Here is a 15,926-nt window from a genome sequence, read left to right on the forward strand (position 1 = left end):
ACACACACACACACACACACACACACACACACACACACTACCCAATTCACATTTTTCTGCTTTCAATTGTTATTTAAAATTTTGTCTTTCAAGTATTATATAATGTTTATCTCAATGTTAATTAAATTATGTACACATTTGTGATATTTAAATTAATCTCATTCTATTTCATTAGTTGATGTATTTGTTTCCTAAGGATGCCACATCAACTAATCACACATATGGGGACTTAGAATCACAGAAATTTAATTTTTTCATGGCGTTAGAGGCCAGAAATTAAAAATCAAGTCATCGGCAGGTTGATTCCTTCAGGAGCCTTGGAAAGAGAAATCATCCCATGACTCTCTACAAGTTTCTGATGTTATTGGCCATGCTTGTGATGCCTTGGCTTGTGGAGGCAACACTCAGCTCTCTGCCCCTACCCTCACATTGTCTCTGTTTGTCTTATTCTCTCAAATATAAGACATTGTCATTTCCTCACTATAATCTAGCATTATTTTATCTTGATTCTTACCTTAATTATCTCTGCAAAGATCCATTTTCCAAATCATGTCACATCCCGAGTTTCTCAGTATAAATTTATTCCGGAGGGGCGGGGGGGCAGGGAACTATTCAACCCATTACAGTCAGCTTTATGTCCCCCCGATACATGGCTGTCCCATGTACATTCACCCCATCCCAAATCATTAAAAATCTTAACCCATGGTAGCATCAACTCTATACACAAAACTTTATCCAAATATAACCAACTAAGAGTCCCAGCTTGCAACATCTGCAGCAGATATGAATGGGACCCTGAGAAGGATTCATATTGGGCAAAATTCCTTTTCAATTGAGAACCTATGAAATTATAAAATAAATTGTTTGCTTCCAAAATACAATAGTGAGACATCATAGTATAGACATCCTTATTCCCATAGGAAGAAATGAGAATAGATAAAGGGATCATTCTTTCCATACAAGACTGAGATCTATCAGTGCAAATTTCATTATGTTTTAAGGTCTGAGAACGATCATCTATGGCAAACATCTCTGTCTGTTGAACCCAACAGATCAGAGCTCCGCCTGCTTTTTCTTCCCCAGCATCTGCCTTTGATCCATGTCTTCACTCTTGGAGTCATTATTCCTTCTTCTTGAAGGATACCACTGTAAGTCTGCTTCCTACCTGTACAATTTTGGGATCCCAACAGCTGTCTTTTATTTTGCATATTCTCTGTCCTTTTCAGTCCAAGCTGATAGTGTTTCTGCTAATGCAATATTATCAATAATCTTGTGGGTCTCTCATATATGTCAAGACATGTATGCCGTTAGACAAGAAGGTTCTCCTTGAACCCTGTCTGAATAATACCAATTGTATTCCTGGCCTCTGCTGCGATAGATCTAGAATATTACTTAACTCATTTCTGCAACAAAATGTTGTCGAGCCACATCCTTGACCCTTTCTCCAGAATACGCTTTAACATCTTTTGTAATCCTCATAGGATAAGAATTTTCCAAATCACCAAACACTGTTTCTTATTTGCTTAATAAAACCTTCTTCAATTTTTCTCTTTCCTTCTTCATTTAACAATATGCAGCAAGGATAAATCAGAATGTGCCTTCAATGCTACTTGGAAATTACCCCTGTTAAATATTCAGATTAATCACTGACAAGTTACGCTTTCTATTCAATATTAAAGAACAATGCAGTTATGTTTTCTGCCACTTTATAATAAGGATTATCTTCCTGTCAAGGTCCAATGATATATTTCTCATTTCCTCCTGAGACTTCAGCAGAAGCACTTTTCTACCAACATTCTGTTTAGGACGAGATGTTTATTCTCTACAATGACAGAAATTTTCTTTACCAGAATCACCTTTCATACCAGAATCATCTTTAATGTCCATTTTTCAACCAAGAGTCTTGTCAAAGTAATCTAGATTTTTTTTTTTTTTTACTTATTATGCTTCTAAAAGTTCTTCCAGCCACTGCTCATTGCCCAAGTCCAAAGCTATGCTCCCATTTTTAGGTATTTGTTACAGAAGCAAAGATCCATTTTGGAACTTCCCAGTACCAAAATATGTGCTAGCTTCCTAGGGATGCCACAATAAATTACACAAACTTGGTGGTTTAACATAACAGAAGTTTATTTTCTCACAGTTCTGGAGACCAGAAATCCAAAATCCAAAATCAAACTATCTGTAGTGTTAGATCCTTATAGCATCCTTGGGGGGGGGCTATCATCATATTCATCTCTCCTCTGCGCTGCCTTTGCCGGTAATCAGCATCCCTTAGCTTATAGACACATCACTGTGATGCCTCATGTCATTTTTGCATTACTTCTCAAGGTTAATGTTGGTCCTTTTCTCCTTTTTATAAGATAACTATTAATAAAGTTAGGATCCATCCTAACCCAGCATCATCTTCTCTGATTCTTACTTGAATTATATTTGTAAAGATCTGATTTTCAAATACAATCACACTCTGAGGTTCCAGGTGTACATAAATTGGAGGGGAGAGGAATAGTCAAGCTACTACACTGAAAGAAATGTATTAATAACTTTCTGTATGTGATACTAGCAGTTTTTCTAACAATGAAATATTACAATGGATTTTATTCTTGAAATAACAAATATATATTATAGTTCAACTGAGTGATATAATACAAAGAAAAGAGAAATTAAATATTTTGCTTTGAGTTATAAAATATTTAGAACATTCACCTACATTTTGAATTGAATATTTAGGTTTTAATAATGCCTACAATTAAAAAAATCTTAATGGTAGTACCAATACTCTGCTTAGATATGATTATAACCTACATAATTAAAATGACACCACCTAAGAACATTTAGCACTTAGATCAGTCTTCAAAAGATTTGAAATGAAAAGAAAACCTAAATAGCAAATATTACCCAAAAAACAGTTTAGACTTATAATAGTGGTATTAGAAATTGTATGAAAATCCCAGACCTGTTACAGTTTCTGCATGCCATTTAAACAAGAGCAACGATATGTATTTGTTGTTAAATGCATTATTCAGGCAATCATTTAAGGAGTCAAAATTTTGCAAAAGCTTTGTAAGTTCTCCATAAGTGGACAAGGACCTTTTGTTAGTCCTTTGTTTTTTTTCTTGGACTATTTATTTAATTGAAAAATCAAGGATCATCAATGAGAAAGAATTAGTGCCTCAAATATTACCCTCAATTTTAAATCATTTCGAAAAGAGTTTCACAAATCATTTGAAATTGAGGGTACATGAGTATATTCACTGGTAAATATGCAATAAATCTCTTGGTTTTTTGCATTAGACTATCAACAACATATAAGAATAATAAAGGATCCACCCAACTCTACAGAAAGTTTAATCTGAGTTAAAATAATTTCTTAAGAAAGGCACCAATTAATATGGCATTTCCTACCCACATGTAGCTATTAAATAAAATAGGATTAAAATGCATTTTTTATAGTAGCTATATTTCAATGCTCTAAAGCAACACATGCTAAAGACTACTATATTGAACAATGTAGACAAAAACCTTTTTCTTATAGCTGAATGTTCTACTGAATCAGATATTCAATGCTGTTAAAATATACATATACATGTACTCACATGAACATGTACATTAACACACTTTATATGCTAATGAATGAGTACTAGATGGCTAACAAAATGTGCAAATAACCAGTCTACTTCAGTGCACCCATTTACTCTTGGCTACAATAGAATTGAATCACCTAGTTGCAAATCTTACTTCTTCTAGAATACATGAATAGTATTATGGCTCCCTGAAACTTGATTACAGAAAACAAGAACTTTAGTTCAGTTGACATGTTGGTTATGAGTCTGAGAAGTTAGAAAGACAGCCTACTTTATCACGGGAATTTTACACACAGACAAGGAGAAACACCCATCAGAGTGATTAATGGGATTTATTTTCTTCTTACTGTCTATATCACTTCCAGCTCAAATTCCCAAACAATATTCTGATTTTCTTGGGGAACACAAAATGGAAAATTATTATACATACTTTATTTCTTGTCAAGAAATATGAGGCTATATATATATATATATACATGTATGTATATACACACACCCATTTTTATAATATTGATTTCATTTTTACTTGTTAATCTTAGAAATTAAGTAATTTTACCATGCATAATCCAAAATTTATTTAAGATTATAAAATACTTTATTTAGAATTTCACAAAGGTGGAGCCTGAGGATTTGCTGATTGCCATGCCCCATTTTTTTCCAGGGTTCAGTGCAGCTTCAGAGACAGGAAGAATCAGTGTTTGAAGGCCATGTACAATGTGAGGACAGCGATAGATATGCTAATTTCTTTATTCACTTCACTTACTTTATTCTTCCAATTAAAGCAAATGCTACTGAAACTGTAATTAAGCCTGAGTTGGTCTCGATTGTCTGCTGTTTTAATGAAACCCTACTGATTTTCCTTTTATTTTTTAACTTTTATTTTAGGTTTGGGAATACATGTGAAAGTTTGTTTATTTTAGTTTTGGGGATACATGTCAAGGTTTGCTAAATCCCTGTGGCATGTGACCCATAGTCACATGTAATTTTTTCTGATCTTCTTCCTCCTACCACCCTCTACTCTCAAGTAGACCTCAGTGTCTGTTGTTCCCTTCTTTGCATTCATGAGTTCTCATCATTTGACTTCCACTTATAATATGGTATTTGGTTTTCTGTTCCTGCATTAGTTTGCTGAGGATAATAGCCTCCATCCATGTTCTTGCAAAAGGCATGATTTCATTCTTTTTTTATGACTGCACAGTATTCTATGGGGTGTGTGTGTGTGTGTGTGTGTGTGTTATTTTTTATCCAGTCTACCACTGATGGTCATTTAGGCTGATTCCATGTTCTTGCTGTTGTGAATAGTACTGCAATGAACATTAGTATGCATGTCTTCTGTAGTAAAGTGATATATATTCCTCTGGGTATATATCAGTAATAGGACTGCTGGGTCAAATGGCAGCTCTGCTTTTAGCTTTTTGTGGAATTGCCACACTGCTTTCCACAATGATTGAACTAATTTTCACTGCTACCAACGGTGTATAGTGTTCCCTTTTCTCCACAACCTTGTAAGTATCTGCTAGTTTTTGACTTTTTAATAACGCCCATTCTGACTAGTGTGAGATGATATCTCATTGTAGTTTTGATAATCATTTCTCTAATGCTCAGTGATATTGAGCGTTGTTTCATATCCTTGTTGGTTGTAAATATGTTTTCTTTTGAGAGCTGTTCATGTCCATTGCCCACTTTTTAATGCGATTATTTTTACCTTGTAAATTTAAGTTCCTTACAGATGCTGGATACTAGAACTTTATCATATGCATAGTCTGCAAGTTTTTTCTTTCATTCTGTAGGTTATGTCTTTTCTGTTGATAGGTTAGTCTGCTGTGCAAAAGCTCCTACATTTAATTAGATCCCACTTGTCAATTTTTGTTTTGCTACAATTGCCTTTGATGTCTTTGCCTTGAAATCTTTGCTCAATCCTATGTCTAAGATGGTATTGCCTAGGTTTTCTTCCAGGGTTTTTATAGTTTTGCACTTTAGATTTAACCCATTTGGAATTAATTTTTATATATGGCAAAAGGAGGGGCCAAGGAATCTTCAATCTTCTCCATACGATTAGCCATTTATCCTAGCACCCTTTATTGAATAAGAAGTATTTCCCATCCCTCATTTTGTCATATGGTCATAGAAGTGCAACCTTGTTTCCAAGCTCCCTATTCTATTCCACTGCTTTATGTGTCTTTTCCTGTAACTTGACCATGCTGTTTTGGTTACCGTAATTCTGTAGTATAGTTTGAACTCTGGTAATGTGCTGCCTCCAGGTTTGTTATTTTTGCTTAGGATTGCCTTGACCATTTGAGCTCTTTTTTGGTTCTGCATTCATTTTAAAAGAGTTTTTTTTTCTTCTTCTTCTTCTTTAGGTCTGTGAAGAATTTGATAGGTAGTTTGATAAAAAATAGCATTTAATCTGTAAATTGCTTTGGGCAGTGTGGCCATTATAATAATCTTGATTTTTTCTATTCCTGAGCATAGAATGTTTTTCCATTTGTTTGTCTTCTTTAATTTCTTTCAGCAGTGTTTCTTAATTTCCATTGCAGAGATCTTTAACCTCCCTGTTTGGTTGTATACCTTCTGGAAATTGTGAAAGGTATTGCCTTTCTGCGTTAGTTCTTGACTTGGCTGTTGCTGGTGTACAGGAACTCTAGTGATTTCTGTATGCCGATTTTGTATCCTGAAACCTACCTCGATTTAACCACCTAGCATCACAACCAAAAAAATTAGAGAAGCAAGATCAAATAAAACCCAAAGCTAGCATAAGACAGCAAATAACCAAAATCAGAGCTTAACTGAAGCATATAGGGACACAATAAAACATTCAAAAGATCCAAATAAACATAATTAGAAATGACACTAAGGATATTACCACCAATGTAATAGAAATAAAAATAACCATCAGAGACTATTACAAACACCTCTATGCACACAACTAGAAAATCTAGAAGAGTTGTATGAATTCCTGGACACATACACTCTATCAAGACTGAATTTCAGGGAAGAAATTGATTCCCTGAATAGACCAACATCAAGTTCCCAAATTGAATCAGTAATAAATAGCCTACCAACCAAAAAAAGCCCAGGACCAGAAGGATTCACAAATTCTACCAGATGTATAAAGAAAAGCTGGTACCATTCCTACTGAGACTATTCTAAAAAAATTGAAAATGAGAGACTCCTCCTCAACCTTATTCTATGAGGGCAGCATCATCCTGATACCAAAACCTGACAGAGACACAACAAGAAAGTAAAACCTCAAGCCAATATCTTTGACAAACATTGATACAAAAATCCTTCAACAAAATACTGGCAACTGAATCCAGCAGCACCTCATAAGCTAATCCACCACAATCAAGTAAGCTTCATCCAGGATGCAAGGTTGTTTCAAAATATGCAAACCAATAGACATGATTTATCGCATAAACAGACTTAAGACAAAAACCATAATTATCTCAATAGATGCAGAAAAAGCCTTAAATAAAATTCAACATCGCTTCATGTTAAAAATTCTCAATTACCTAGGTATTGAAGGAACATACCTCAAAATAATAAGAGCCATTTATGATAATGTCACAGCCAATATCATACTGAATGGGCAAAAACAAAGCATTCTCCTTGAAAACTGGCACAAGATAAGGATGGCCTCTCTTACTACTCTTATTCATTGCAGTATTGGAAGCCCTAGACAGAGCAGTCAGGCAAGAGAAAGTAATAAAGGGCGTCCAAACAGGAAAAGAGGAAGTCCAACTACTGCTGTTTGCAGATAACATGATTCTGTATCTGGAAAATCCCATAGTCTCAGCCCAAGAGCTCCTTCAGCTAATAAAGAAAATTATTCGTATTAGTCATGACATGACATTTTTTTCCTGCACTTGTGTTTGTGTTTTGTTTTTTAGATTTATGTGGTAGCTCCTTTATGTGGGACTAAAGAAAATTTATTTTGAAATGTAAGTTGGAGTTTTAGAGTCAGATGACATGAAATTGGACATGTCAAGATGTTTTGGCATTAGCAAAAAAGAAATATTGACCAATGGGTGGGTGGGCAGGATAATACATCTTGAGGGGACGTGCATAAATATCTGCACATCTCCATTGTAGCACATTGGCTTTATGAAGGAGGGCTTCCACTGAAGGCAAATGACCTACCTCCTCAGTCTGTCCAAGAGCAAGGGCATCTCTAGATATAGAATCAGAGCAATGGTTTCTGGTTTTAGTATTGGTGTGAAACTGAAAAAAAATATTTGGCCTTCCTGACCTTCAGTTTTCTTATTTAAAACATACTATGATAAAACATTTCTTTTCTGATATTTGATAATTAAATAACATGAAATAAATTATAATAAAAAATACCCTATATGTTTTTTGCTTAACAGGTATACACAAGAACCTGGATTAAATATGATACAGTACATGTACATTCTTAATGAAATCCTACAAACTCTACAGGTAAAAAAAAAAAGTTTTATTATTTTCTAGATGACAAATTCAGTGTCCTGAGACTTTCAGGAGTGTTAGAAGTTATGAAGGATCACACAACTTTTCAGTAGCCTCATAGGGTCTGGTTAGGATTCAGTAGAGGTTGTCTGATTTGTCTGGAAAGTCAAAGTATATACATGTAAAGTTGCTTGAAACTATTGAACATATCCAAATTACTGCTACTTTAGGAATGTTAGAAACAGTGTATTGGGGGATACTATTTGCCTTTACCTTCCCCTTTGTTTTGGAAATTCACTGTTTTCATAATACCCCATTGAAATGTGCTGTTCCTCTTTAGCTGTTCATATTTATGTGCGGATAAACCTCCAAATGCTTTTAAGTATCCATATGTTATAGTGTAAAAAGATAAAACTTTGAGGTGATTCACACATTTTTGCAGGGAAATAGTAATTATCACTTGCATTTGTTTTCTGCTATTTTAAATGATTAGAATTTTTAAATTTATCTCATCTGTTTTAGATAGAATGAGACATGATCTTTTGTACCAGCAGGTGGATATAATGATCGTTCCTCTTTGACTGCCATAGCGACTTTCCCAAGGGCATTAGCAGAGGTCTCAGTACTGGAACACACATTTACGAAGTTTTATTTCCTGTTTCTTATTTCTTTCTATTGAACATAAAGATGACACATAGGTGAAAAAAACGCCTCCACGGTCACAGTGAGAAAATCTTCCCAGGCTGGCATGCTACATTGCGTCCAGGGTCTGCTCACTGGTGAGTTCAGCACACCATGGCTCCCAAGCTTATTCATCATTCCTACTTCTCCAAAACATCCTCCCAGTCTTCAGCACAACTCCCCTCTGCGATGTTTTTCCAAATAAGCCTGGAGCTATTTTTGTGTTTGTTTTGTCTTTGTGCACTGCTCATATCACCATATCATCACTCTGCTTATGTGTTTTAGGGTCCCTACATTGCCTATGTTATAATTACTAAACCCCTTCATTTGGTATCTGAGGTCCTTTAGGGCCTGGCCTCTTTTTAGTTTACCCTACTCGGCATGTTGAATACCAAACAACACTACTCAGAGTGAGCTTTTGGGTATGCCCGAAATCTCACATAACGTCAGCTCCTGATTTTTCCTCAAAGACTATTTTTTTTTTTCAGATAAATGAAACTCCTAAAGGAATAAGTTTTATTATTTCCCCTCGCAAGATTTTTCCACTGTTTTTGTTTGCAAAAAACCCTGTGCCTACTTGTTATTTCAATATCACAGTGTATTACAATCATTTCTGATCAACAATCTCCATCTAAGTCAGAACGCTGCTTCACTCACCTTTGTAACTGTCATGATAGATAACAGGAAGACTTGATGCTTAGTAAATTGAATTGAGGCACATCAAGGCGCCTTTTTAAAGGGTGTAAGAAAGGTTAGGTTTACACACTGAATACACACAAAATCAGCATAAAACCAAAAAACAGTCCTGTAACCCAAGGCTCATATGGGTTGAACCGTAAGTTATTTTCAACTTCCGGACCTTAGAGTCTACGAGCCTGAGCCCCGCAAGTACAGCTCCACATCTCATTCACCAGCGATGAACTAGCCACCTCTCAGGTCATACATTCTACTTGAAAACATGTCCTCTAGTTGTTCTGACATCATAGGTAAATATGAGCTCAGTAAACTATGTTGAACGATTACTAGATATCAAATTCCGTGGTGGAAAATTAGAAGCTATACATCATTTAAACCTGACAATAAATTAAAATGCAAGTTTGTGGGGTTTTTTTTCATTTTGTAAATAAGGAAACGCTGAGAGATTCAGAAACTTACCCAAAATCTTCTAGTTAACAAATTCTATGTCTAGAATACTGATCTACAATATAGGTCAGAGAGGTATCTTACATCAAAATACATATGTTCAACTATCATGTGACCACACCATGCTATTAAGTTGTTATTAAATTGTATCTCTTTGTCACTGCTAGAGATGAAAATATAAGGCTTTGGGAAATCCCAAATCATTATATATTGCAGATCTTTACAAAGATTATAAAATGGCTAATTTTATCTTTTATATTCTAGTTTTTCTGGAAAACTAAAGGCATTAAAATGTCTTTAAATATGTGAAACATAGCAATTATCTTCAATCTCATTTTTAACTAATGTCTTTACATTGTTTAGTTTCCAAAAGAGTTTGCCTTTAAGGAAGAAAAGCTTCTGATAAGACTGACACAATGCTCTGGCTCTTGACAGTTATATTACTTAGGCTAGATGAATTAACTGACATACACATTCATATTTTATTCTCTTGTGGATATTTTTAGTGTGAGATTAGTAAGTATAAGTTGGCATCCATGAGTATAATTAATTCTAGGAGATCCAGGATTATGCTAAATTGGAAAGCTGATCCTGAAAGCCAGTTGGCTAGTACTGCTTTTGAGGTATCAAGTTGGGAGAGGGTCCCTAGAGAAACTCCAACCAGTCTGCCCAATGAGGTGGGGCCTCAGGAAGTTCCCGCCGTTTGCAGAGGGGAGTAGCCTGTCCCCTCCTCTTCCTGTGTGGACTGCCCTGAAGGAAGCACTCTAGCAGAGGGACTCTGGCTTTGTGACCCTAAATTTTAGTGGCTATGGGACGGTGAGGAAAAGTCCTGCAACACTTTGTTTACCCTGGATTAGAGAGCATAAGACATGCGGCCATGATGGTAAAGTGTGCTCCTTTCCAGTTAAATTTAAATCCTTGTTAAACATCAGGCTGGCAAGGTTTGTTTATTTCATTACATTCACTTATTAACTTGTGTTAAATTTAGTTGACCCAAACAATAAACTTATGACTTACATATGGTCCATTATTAAAATTTACGTTAAAAATTTTGTTTCAAAACTTTTCCAAATGAATTGAGCTTGTTTATGGAATTAGAAGTAGGGAGCCGGATCCAAACACATGGTTTTCAATCCCTGATTACTAAGTTTTGATTTCTATGTTATACTGAATTCAACGAGACATTTTTAAAATTAAATAGAGGCCGGGCATGGTGGCTCATGCCTGTAATCCCAGCATTTTGGGAGGCCAAGGTAGGCAGATCACCTAAGGTAGGGAGTTCTAGAAGAGCCTGACCAACATGGAGAAACTCTGTCTCTACTAAAAATACAAAATTAGCTGGGCATGGTGGTGCACACCTGTAATCCCAGCTACCTGGAAGGCTGAGGCAGGAGAACTGCGTGAACCCAGGAGGCAGAGGTTGCCATGAGCCAAGATCATCTCACTCCAGCCTGGGCAACAAGAGCAAAACTCCATCTCATAAATAAATAAATAAATAAATAAAACATAGTTCATCTCCGAGAAATAGAAAAAAATGAACACTTTAGAAAATAAAGTTCAATAATTTAGAGTCAGTGTCTAGAACTGTCATAAGAAATAAGGTTTTTGTTCAACTTAACCATATTTTCTCCTTTCATCTCAATATACATTTCATCTCAAATATTTGAGGTTGGGGAAAAATGCATAGTTAGTAATGTGAATAATTTTCTTCCAGTTACCAACATCCGAAGAATATTTTAGGCAAAATAGAGTGAAAATGTGATTTTCTTTCTGTTGTTTTTTTTCATAGCAAATAGAGCCTTTGTATTAGAAAAATTTGGTAAATAAAAAAGGGACATTTATTCAAGTTAGATTAGATGTTTCCTGTACAATGGGAACGCTTATTCTCAATTTTTGACAAAAATCTACAAATGAAGGCTTTCATTATTAAGTCTCCCAAAACAGTGTTCGTTTCTTTCCACCTTTGAGTAATGTGATCTCTTCTTTCTCCTTGGATCCTGGTTCTCTGCCCCTCCTCTGTACTAACACTAGCTTGTTCTTCTTGTGGTTTTACTTTGACAATGCTTCCCAGTTAACTCCTCCCAGTGGTTTCTATGACCGCGTAAATGCAGAATGTCTCAATCTAGATTTCATGGGCTATATTTCTAGAGTCCTTTTTTTTTTGTTTTGTTTTGTTTTGTTTAAATCCCCTCTTCTTTCTTAGTTTCCAACACATCTATTTTCCTTAATTCAAATTGTCCCTATTCTCTATGATTTGTTTATATTTTAGAAAGATCGTTTCGACTCAGCTTATATGGTGGCAAGGAAAGAGATGAGACAGTATATAATGTCTACATGAGTTTTTCCAGAATAAAATAATATAGGCCAATAACAAGAGATATTTAAATATATAATGACATTTTCCTTAAATAAAAGAAAATGTACATCAAGAGCTAGAACAAGAGCACTAGATACGAGAAAGAAAAATGCTGAATTTCAAAAAATTTTAGGTATATACTGGTGAAGTTGACAGAATCACAGAAGGAAAAATATTGAGAAAATAAGTATTAGACAAATCCTAACAAAATGAGTACAATAATATGCAGCAAGCATGTAATTTTATGTTTAAAAAAGTAAATGAAAGAGAAAAGATTTCCTTATTTTTAAAAAGTTAAAATAATATAATGATATTTCAAAAAATTGTAACTATCATCTGAATGTATTCATTAGACATTAGTGATCAATGGAAGTAAATAGTGGGTTGGAGCTGTTGTTAGCAATGTTCATTAAAATACATAACTGACAGACGTCAATAAGTCAGGGAAATGTATATATTTAAAATATAGCAAGGTAAACGAAATAGGGAGAAAAAGCCAGGGGAATTGGAAGATATTTGCAATTTCTTTCAGATTCAGGAGTAAAAAGAGCCACCCTGAAGAATTATATGGAACAAAAATTCATATTTAAATGCAGGTTAAATTATACATGCTTTTCTTGTAATTGCAATGGCAATAGTGGTCTCACTGTCTCACTTTACAGTAGTGATTTCATAACAAGAAAATAAACCTACAAATTAATTAGCAGAGTAAGACATGACTGAGGTAATGGCATTTCACAGGGAAATCCAAGAAGGAGTTTGGAAGGATGCATGACAACAGCAAAAAATTAGATCATAAAGGGAGAGAGTGGAATTGTCTAAAAGTATCAGTTCCGTATTGCATGTAATAAATCCACGTTATTTTGTAATGGGTTTAGGTGCAGGAAATGAAAATAAGTCTGTAGTTACAGATGCATTATTATTATACTTGTTCTACCAATTTGCAATATTGCTTTAAGGAGAGTTTTGACTGAAAAAAGTGGCACCTTACCTTACCTGTGTGGCAGTTTACCTATAGTGGATTTCTCCCATGCCTTTTACTGCAGGCTTTTAGGATTGAAACCGACAAAAGATGGTAAAGAAATAAAAGCTAGAAGTGGTCAAAGGAATATTAAAATCTCTAAGATAATTTGTAATTCATCTTGATACAAAACATATTACCTGCTAACATCCTTACGTGCAAAGGAGAACAATTATAAATTATAGTAAAATGTTTCATTTTCAATAACAATAAAGCAGAAAAACTATCAAGGAGCTTAAACAAGTCTTGGCTATGAAAATAATTTACTTTCTTAGCTAGAAAGAACTAATCTTATAAAGATGACAATTATTCCAAAATCATTTGGGGAATTGTGTGGGATTTGTGTAGCCCCACTAACCAGATTTATTGTAGGAAGATGAGGAATATGGGCAAGCTCATTCAAAAGTCCACATGAACACTTATACACTATTGGTGGGAATATAAATTAGTTCAGCCACTGTGTAAAGCAGTTTGGAGATTTCTCAGAGAACTTAAAACTGAACTACCATTCAACCCAGCAAGTCCATTTCTGGGCATACAACAATAGAAAACAAATAATTTTACTAAAAAGACACGTGCTAGCATGTTCATCACAGCACCTCACAATCGCGAAGACATGGAATAAACCTAGATGTCTACCAATGGTGGATTGGATGAAGAATATATGGTACATATACACCATGAAATACTAAACAGAATGAAATCACGTCCTTTGCAGCACATGGATCCAGCTGGAGACCGTTTCCTCAGTGAATTAATTCAGGAACAGAAAGCCAGAGAATACATATTATCACTTATAAGTGGGAGCTAAATATCAGGTACTCATGGACATACAGATGACAGTGGAATTATCTATTCCACTACTGGACACAGGGTCTACTAGAAGGCCATAAAATGAAAGTGGGGTCAAAGGTTGCAAAACAACGTATCAAGTACCATGTTCACTACTTGAGTAATTGAATCATTAGAAGCCCATGCTTCGACATCACACAATATACCTTGTAACAAATTCGTACATGGGCCCCTGAATCTAAAGTAAAATAAAGTGTTAATAAAGTACAAAGCAAAGGAAATGTCGGATTCAACAAGGGAGGCTCCAGGCATATAAGAAAAGTGAGAAACTTGCATGTACTGATATGAAGAAATCAATGTTTTAAGACAAAACTAAATGTGGACCTGTGTGAAACACAGAAGTTGTATACAGTGTGTGTGGGGGGGCGAGGGAGGGAGGGAGGGAGGGAGAGGGGGAGAGAGAGAGGGAGAGAGAGACAGAGGCATAGAGAGAAAAATACCCTGTAGTACAATACTCAAACAATTCTAGTATTCTGGTCGATGCCTCTGCAAAGGGAGGCTGAGACATAGGGTAGAAGAAACACATTTTCTCACTTTCCTGTTCTTCTGTGACTTTTTTAGCATGTGTGAATTAGTTTTAGTTTAAAAAATGTTTAAAAACTATGCTGTAATATGTCCTGAACTTAGGAATGGGAGTATTGATGGAGAAAAGAAAACTGCAGAAATTAAACATATCACAACACTGAAACAAATATTAAGGTGGTAGAGCTCTCCTGGCTTTGTGATTGATTGGATGGGGTTAGGGTTTAGAGTGAGAAATATTAATGTTGAATTACTCATGTATAAACTAAGAATAAAGAAGCTAGAAGTTCCAAAATCTAAGAAGTAAAACACATGAAAAATAGTAACTTTGGGAAGGCATGTAATTACTTCAGCTCTGGATATGATAATAAAAACTGAAATCATTCATTGTAATGTACAAGTCATAGTTCTAATTACTTTACATGTATTAACTCAATTTGATCACCATAACAACCTAATAAAGAGGTATTAAGTGCATGACGCCTTTTCGAAATTCTTAACGGATAATTCAGCACATAGTCCACATCCCATAATCACAGCACACTTCCATCAGAGTCTGACACAGCACCCTGTTAATAAATGCATTAGTGTTTTTCATGGGAACACATATGAATATGTATACTGAGTGTGATAAAGACTTTTAGCCTCTTGATTATACCAATCTGAAAGTTTTAAAGTTATCTGAAGGGAAAGGAGTTGAGAGAGGAATCAAATCCAGAGAAGGATCTAGGAGCCATGGTTAGAAGGATGGCCATTGTAGGTACAAGATGGATGAACTGACCAACATTAGTGCACACACTGAGAGATGAAGGGTACTCGTGGTGTGAACCTGGAGGGGATCAACATTGAAGGGGCAGGGGAAATAAAGTATTGTAATAGCTAATGTGTGTGGAGCATTTTCTGTGCAGAAAAAACACATGCATTATCCATTTCATTTATTCCATTAAGTTCATCAGGGTGTTTTCAGATTCTTGCTGATTATGAAATAGACTCTGTTGGGTATGTTACAGAGAGAATGACTGCCAACATCTCTATAATGTTCCAAAGATGCTAGGCTTCCCAACACACCACATTGCACAAAATGGGGAGATATAGAGTCAAAATTTTGACTGACCTTATATTTTTTGTCACTAGTTATATTTCAGCAAATAATTTGATTTTTGTTTATTCCAAAACTTTTCATTGAATACCCATAGGCACAGAGGACTTTGCTAAGTGTTTTAATGAAATAATACATAAAGTTTTGTTCTCAAGTATCTTACAGAAAGAATAGATGACAATTACAAAATAAGGTGCCAATAGCTCTCAGGTGGAGCACAAAATATACTTGAGCTGTATCAGA

Source organism: Cebus imitator, unplaced genomic scaffold (genome assembly GCF_001604975.1).
Source record: "Cebus imitator isolate Cc_AM_T3 unplaced genomic scaffold, Cebus_imitator-1.0 Scaffold167, whole genome shotgun sequence".
NCBI lineage: Eukaryota > Metazoa > Chordata > Mammalia > Primates > Cebidae > Cebus > Cebus imitator.